Raw genomic sequence first — 8,460 nt, forward strand, 5'->3', positions numbered from 1 at the left:
CCTCTCCTGCTAAAACGTGTGGAGAAGGAAACAGTCTCGTTCGCTACAGATAGGTTCATGTGAGTGGATAGTTTTAAACTTGGACTATGTAGCAGTTGAATGATCTGATCTTGAGAATGGGCATATGGGCAAAAACTGGCCGTGGAAGTAAGAGGTAAGATACTGAGACGACATTTATGGAAAATAAATCTCTTTATTGAATGTAAGCAGCTGCAGTGACGAAACCCATGCGTTAATTATTATTATGTAGGAGTACGTTTCTGGAGAGAGTGATCCTAATGTGAATGACTCCGCAATACTGTCTGGGTTACATTTACCATGCTTTCACTTTGTGGTGATCCGGGTTGCTGACCACTACGTAGTAACCCAAGGATATCAGGATGCCTACCTGGCCGCCAGGATGTTGAATTTGCGTAGCCCCAGCGAATGAGGAATGTGGAGTCCGTGGCGGCAGCGAGGTCAGAGAATGCTCTATAAGCACCCGATAGAGGTCGATAATATTGCACAATATTTCATCATGTGCAGTAATATTGAACGTTTATGGATGAGAGTGAGAGGTTGCGCAATAATACTACGAACGTCATAAACTTTTTAAATATACTGCGCTGCCCTGAAATATTGCTACATCTGTGATCAGTATTGACAATATCTTTGCCAGTCTCTCGCATGCTATGGATATTATTGTGTTCACATTTCGTTGTTGTTGTTGTGGTGTGGAAAATAAGTTTAAAACAAGACGGAAGAGCGTTATGATTAGAGTGCAACGAAATGTACAGGGTGATTATAATTAAACTTTCAAACCATTGTAGAAATAACACAACTGATCAGAATGACGTCAAATTGCAACGGAATGTTATCGGAGGAGGGGGAAAATGTATGAAAGAAGAAAAATACAAGTTACAATATGTAGCAATAGATGGCGCTGTAAGCATCATAATTTAATAGTGGTGGACTACAAATGACAAATGAATCATACAACAATGTCTAAGGTGTAGGGTAAGGTGGGGTAAATCCAACCCAGTAACTTCTTGTGGCTATAAAACGCTTATCCGAGGTCGGATCTTAACGTTGTATACGTTAAATTATAGGTAATATAAAGGAGCAACTTTTTGCAAAATATTTTTGTTGTACCATTAATAGTTTTTGACATATTCATATTTTAAGAAACGTCCATTTTTGCCATTTGCAAAAATGATGGGGTAAATCCGACCCCCTATTTGTTTGGCTGATTTTGCATAGAAATAGTTCTAAATGAATGGTTTTTTGGGAAATAATTATAAGCAATTATATTTTTTACATAAATTAACAAAATTTATTCAAAAAATAACATTTTTTAGAGTACTAAATGTACTGAAAGTTAAATGAACGTAAATTTTAATTGAAAACAGATGATTATATTGCACGGCGGTGCAACAGCAATGTCGATCTCGGAATGTTAAAATCACAAGCGACAGCTCGTAAAGAGATTCTGATTTGCATTGCAGCAACTGCTCGGCGAAAATCGATTTGATTGCGTTTTGTCGGTTTTCGTTTGTAATGCCGTACCTTTTTTCTAAAAATAAACAAAAATTCACTTTGTTTGCATAAATAAATAATTCTGTACACATAAACGAAAAAAATATGCGGTCGGATTTACCCAACCATTTAGCGGTCGGATTTACCCCACCATGCCATTTTTCATTTAAAACCCATAAAAACAATTTACACTAAATTTGCAATAAAAACGATACATTCACTGAATAAGTCATTAAATGCACTACATAAGCACTAACCATTTGCTTTGCGATCGTTTTATTTAATAAGGTAATCTAGTGATGCAATTTGCACAGAAATTAAATTGAAACAATCGAAAACACACTTGTGGTCTTTTGAGTGTCTTAATGTTAAATGCGGCAAAGCTGTCAAGGTGACGTTTTCGTTATTTCGAATGCTCTATATGGTAACACTAATGCGAAATCGCTCTGCTTTGCCGTTTCTCACAAATAGAGGGCGGTCGGGTTTACCCACCCGGTCGGATTTACCCCACCTTACCCTATGTTTGATGTTAAACAAACTGTACTACCGTACTCAGTGTGCATGGGTGTACAGGTGTGATGCTGTTAGTTACATAAGCCCATCCACCACGGCAAGGTCATATCACATCGGATGGGAAAAATTTTTAATTGTCCTGAGGCAAAAAACCGCATAAAAAGCATCAATCACATCAGCTTTTAATTGCCTGGCGCCAAAAACCGCATAAAAAGCATTAATCAAATTCAAATCGGATTATTAATTTCCATATGACTGGCGCAAAACTTGTTCAATACGCTGTCCACAATTTTCTGCAACAAGTTGAAATCGAGTTCCACAACTGATCAAAGTGTTTCCGGGGTCACGTTCAGAATGTGTTGCGCAATGCGTGCCTTCAATGCAGCTGAGTTTGCAATCGGAACATTGAACACAACATCTCCACAGCCAGAAGTCACACGGATTAAGATCAGGCGATCAGGACTTCTGGGCTGTAGGGAAATGGCGGCTGATAATTTTAGCATTTCCGAAATGGCGCTTCAGCAGTTGCTTAACTGGATTTGCAATGTGCGGAGGCGCGCCATCTTGCATAAAAATGATCCCATCCACACATCCACGCCGTTGGAGAGCTGGAATGATGTGGTTGCACAAAAAACACTCACACCGCTTATCAGTGACGTTACAGGTAACACGACCGGAAGCACCTGTCTCTTCGAAAAAATATGGCACAATGATAAATGATAACGTAAACCCGCACCACACAGCGACTTTTTCAGGATGACGTGGTACTGGTTGATTTGCGTATGGATTTTCCGTTGACCATATTCGACAATTCTGTGTATTGGCATATCCTGTCATATGGAAGTGGGCTTCGTCTGTCCACAAAATCTTCCACGGCCAATCGTTGTCCACTCCCATGCGAGCGAGACATTCTACATCTACATCTACATCTATACTCCGCGAGCCACCTTACGGTGTGTGGCGGAGGGTACTTATTGTACCACTATCTGATCCCCCCTTCCCTGTTCCATTCACGAATTGTGCGTGGGAAGAACGACTGCTTGTAAGTCTCCGTATTTGCTCTAATTTCTCGGATCTTTTCGTTGTGATCATTACGCGAGATATATGTGGGCGGTAGTAATATGTTGCCCATCTCTTCCCGGAATGTGCTCTCTCGTAATTTCGATAATAAACCTCTCCGTATTGCGTAACGCCTTTCTTGAAGTGTCCGCCACTGGAGCTTGTTCAGCATCTCCGTAACGCTCTCGCGCTGACTAAATGTCCCCATGACGAATCGCGCTGCTTTTCGCTGGATCATGTCTATCTCTTCTATTAATCCAACCTGGTAAGGGTCCCATACTGATGAGCAATACTCAGGAATCGGACGAACAAGCGTTTTGTAAGCTACTTCTTTCGTCGATGAGTCACATTTTCTTAGAATTCTTCCTATGAATCTCAACCTGGCGCCTGCTTTTCCCACTATTTGTTTTATGTGATCATTCCACTTCAGATCGCTCCGGATAGTAACTCCTAAGTATTTTACGGTCGTTACCGCTTCCAATGATTTACCACCTATGGCATAATCGTACTGGAATGGATTTCTGCCCCTATGTATGCGCATTATATTACATTTATCTACGTTTAGGGAAAGCTGCCAGCTGTCGCACCATGCATTAATCCTCTGCAGGTCCTCCTGGAGTACGTACGAGTCTTCTGATGTTGCTACTTTCTTGTAGACAACCGTGTCATCTGCAAATAGCCTCACGGAGCTACCGATGTTGTCAACTAAGTCATTTATGTATATTGTAAACAATAAAGGTCCTATCACGCTTCCCTGCGGTACTCCCGAAATTACCTCTACATCTGCAGATTTTGAACCGTTAAGAATGACATGTTGTGTTCTTTCTTCTAGGAAATCCTGAATCCAATCACAAACCTGGTCCGATATTCCGTAAGCTCGTATTTTTTTCACTAAGCGTAAGTGCGGAACCGTATCAAATGCTTTCCTGAAGTCCAGGAATACGGCATCAATCTGCTCGCCAGTGTCTACGGCACTGTGAATTTCTTGGGCAAATAGGGCGAGCTGAGTTTCACATGATCTCTGTTTGCGGAATCCATGTTGGTTATGATGAAGGAGATTTGTATTATCTAAGAACGTCATAATACGAGAACACAAAACATGTTCCATTATTCTACAACAGATTGACGTAAGCGAAATAGGCCTATAATTATTCGCATCTGATTTATGACCCTTCTTGAAAATGGGAACGACCTGCGCTTTCTTCCAGTCGCTAGGTACTTTACGTTCTTCCAGCGATCTACGATAAATTGCTGATAGAAAGGGGGCAAGTTCTTTAGCATAATCACTGTAGAATCTTAAGGGTATCTCGTCTGGTCCGGATGCTTTTCCGCTACTAAGTGATAGCAGTTGTTTTTCAATTCCGATATCGTTTATTTCAATATTTTCCATTTTGGCGTCCGTGCGACGGCTGAAGTCAGGGACCGTGTTACGATTTTCCGCAGTGAAACAGTTTCGGAACACTGAATTCAGTATTTCTGCCTTTCTTCGGTCGTCCTCTGTTTCGGTGCCATCGTGGTCAACGAGTGACTGAATAGGGGATTTAGATCCGCTTACCGATTTTACATATGACCAAAACTTTTTAGGGTTCTTGTTTAGATTGTTTGCCAATGTTTTATGTTCGAATTCGTTGAATGCTTCTCTCATTGCTCTCTTTACGCTCTTTTTCGCTTCGTTCAGCTTTTCCTTATCAGCTATGATTCGACTACTCTTAAACCTATGATGAAGCTTTCTTTGTTTCCGTAGTACCTTTCGTACATGATTGTTATACCACGGTGGATCTTTCCCCTCGCTTTGGACCTTAGTCAGTACGAACTTATCTAAGGCGTACTGGACGATGTTTCTGAATTTTTTCCATTTTTGTTCCACATCCTCTTCCTCAGAAATGAACGTTTGATGGTGGTCAGATATTCTGCGATTTGTGCCCTATCACTCTTGTTAAGCAAATATATTTTCCTTCCTTTCTTGGCATTTCTTATTACACTTGTAGTCATTGATGCAACCACTGACTTATGATCACTGATACCCTCTTCTACATTCACAGAGTCGAAAAGTTCCCGTCTATTTGTTGCTATGAGGTCTAAAACGTTAGCTTCACGAGTTGGTTCTCTAACTATCTGCTCGAAGTAATTCTCGGACAAGGCAGTCAGGATAATGTCACAAGAGTCTCTGTCCCTGGCTCCAGTTCTGATTGTGTGACTATCCCATTCTATACCTGGTAGATTGAAGTCTCCCCCTATTACAATAGTATGATCACGAAACTTCTTCACGACGTTCTGCAGGTTCTCTCTGAGGCGCTCAACTACTACGGTTGCTGATGCAGGTGGTCTATAGAAGCATCCGACTATCATATCTGACCCACCTTTGATACTTAACTTAACCCAGATTATTTCACATTCGCATTCGCTAATAACTTCACTGGATATTATTGAATTCTTTACTGCTATAAATACTCCTCCACCATTGGCGTTTATCCTATCCTTGCGGTATATATTCCATTCTGTGTCTAGGATTTCGTTACTGTTCACTTCCGGTTTTAACCAACTTTCCGTTCCTAATACTATATGCGCACTATTTCCTTCAATAAGAGATACTAATTCAGGAACCTTGCCCTGGATACTCCTGCAGCAAAGGTCTGTCTTGCTGGCAGGTCAACGGGAAGCAACTCGTGCACGTGGGTAATTTTGAATGAATAGCAATGATGGATGTTTCGCAGGATTTTACTCACCGTTCTCACAGGTATATCCAAATGTTCAGGGAATTCTCCGTGCGCTACACATTTGCGAACTACCACTCGTCTTCTCCTGCATTGTTGTGGCCACTGCTTCCACTGATGTCGAATAAATTCGTTTCCTCCATGTACCAGGCTGAACACCAAAGGAACCCGTCTTTTCGAATTTCCAAGTCATTTTCTTCAGACCCATGGCAGTCATCGGACCAACGCCTTTCTTCAAACCCTTCAGTGTCCGGAACTTCTGCAGAGTGACGTGTGCACAGTCATTATTCCTGTAATACAGCTTAAGAAGCAGAGCGCTATTCTGCATTGAGACAGTCGTGGCGAACATCGCAGACGTGAAAGGAGGAAAAGCTTTTTTTTTCCTTTATTGTATTTCAATTCCCCATCGGGGTGGGCTGGCAGCAGCACATATGTGCTGCTCCTCAGCCGAAAGACATAGAACAAACAATAGAAGACATTTAAAAGTAACAAAGGAGAAGACATGGTGAACATAGATATAAAAAGGGGGGAACATCATGGAAGACAATAGACAAAAAGCGGGCGACTGTAAAATGGAGATAAAACTGTAAAAAAGTAGCGCACACAAAAAACCACACACTGGGACTATTAAAAGAACACAAGGTGCCGTATGACCGGAGCATAAAAGTATCGACGGATGGCGTAGCACATAACAAACACTGACAGTAACACTAAGTACAACGCCAGCACACAATTAAAATCACACCTCTCAACACACAGGAGAAACAGCACTAAACACAACACTGATGTGGCACACTGACGATGATCAAAACGGAGGATCTACCAGGCGCAAGGAGATGAGGGAGAAGGGAAGAAGGGAGGGAGGGGAAGAGAGGGGGGGACATGGGCAGGGGGCGCGCCGAAGAGGGCCATGTAGGGAGGGACGTGTGAGGGAAAGAGGCAAGGATGGAGTGCAAGATCTCAAGGGGGGGGGGGGGAAGGAGGAAAATCCGCTCTGGGAGAAGGAGGGGAGAGGAAAAAGGGGGCCCTGGGAGGGTGGGAACAAGGCCAGATTATAGTTGGAAGTAAGGGTATATATCACGGCGATCATCCGGTAGGGGAAGGCGCTGGAAATTGCCTTGATGAAGGAGATGGAGGGTGTGGAGGTGGAGAGAGGGAGGGATACAGCGATAGAGGTGTGGCAATGAGCGGGGGGTGGAGATGAAGGAGGAAACCAGGGGTTGGGGTGGTTCAAGCCTGTGGACAATGTAAAGAATGCGGAGATGTTGGAGGAACAGGAGAAGGTGGGGGAAGGGGATGAGATCATACAGGAGCCATGTGGGGGAAGGAAGATGGGTACAAAAGGCATGGCAGAGCGCATTGCATTCAAGGATTTGGATGGCCTTGTAGAAGCAGGTGGGTGCGGAGATCCAGGCAACGCTGGCATAACAGAGGATAGGACGGATGAGGGATTTGTAGGTATGGAGGATGGTGGAAGGATGCAATCCCTGTATCCGGCCAGACAGGCATTTCAGGAGGTGGAGGCAGGAATGGGCTTTTGGCTGGATGGTCAGGAGGTGAGGGGTATAGGTGAGGTGACAGTCGAGGGTGAGGCCAAGGTATCTCAGGGTGGGGGTGAGCTGGATGGGATGACTATAAAGGGTGAGGTAGAAATCATGGAGATGGAAGGAGTGGATGGTGCGGCCTATGATGATTGCCTTGGTTTTGGAGGGGTTGAGACAGAGGAACCACTGGTTACACCAAGTGGTGAACTCTTTAAGGTGGGTTTGGAGGGTGCATTGGGACCGTTGAAGGGTAGGATACAGAGCCAGGAAGGTGGTGTCATCAGCGTACTGGAGAAGGTGGACTGGTGGGGGTGGCTTAGGCATATCAGCTGTATACAAGAGATAAAGGAAAGGGGAGAGGACAGAGGCCTGGGGGACGCCAGCAGTGGGATAAAAGGTATGGGAGTTGGTGTTGTGAAGGGTGACGTAGGAAAGACAGCGCGAGTGGAAGGAAGTGACCAGATGGACGAAATTGATAGGCAGGGCGTAGGATTGGAGTTTAAAGAGGAGACCGGGATGCAATAAACAGTCATAGGCATTTTGGAGGTCGAGGGAAACAAAAATGGTGGAGAGATGGGAGTTGAGCTGGAGGGAGAGAAGGTGAACGAGGTTAAGAGGTTGGTCTTCAGCGGAGAAGGAGAGTTGGAAGCCACACTGGGTAAGGGGGATGAGGTGGTGTTGATTGAGATGCTGATGGATATGGTGGGAGAGGATGGATTCGAAGACCTTACTGAAGATGGAGGTGAGGCAGATGGGACGATAGGAAGAGGCGACAGAAGGGGTTTGTTGGGTTTGAGGAATAAGAAGATGCGGGAAGTCTTCCACAGGTCGGGGTAGAAGCTGGTAGAGAGGATGACATTACAGAGCTGGGCGAGGACAGGAAGGAATAGGGGCTTTCTCTAAGGTGGTGGTAGGTGACACAGTCATGACCAGGGGCCATGTTGCATCTGGACTGGAGGATAAATTTAATGTCTTGTGCTGTGATTGGAATGTTGATGTCAGAGGGGGGCAACAGCCCCAAGTACTGGAGACTAGGAGCAAGTGGAGCGACTGAGGTATCGGCACGTTCCATGATGATGGGGAAAAGAGAATAATCAAAGTGGGGATCATCTGGG

This window comes from Schistocerca piceifrons, chromosome 6, assembly GCF_021461385.2.
Source record: "Schistocerca piceifrons isolate TAMUIC-IGC-003096 chromosome 6, iqSchPice1.1, whole genome shotgun sequence".
In the NCBI taxonomy this organism is placed as follows: Eukaryota; Metazoa; Arthropoda; class Insecta; order Orthoptera; family Acrididae; genus Schistocerca; species Schistocerca piceifrons.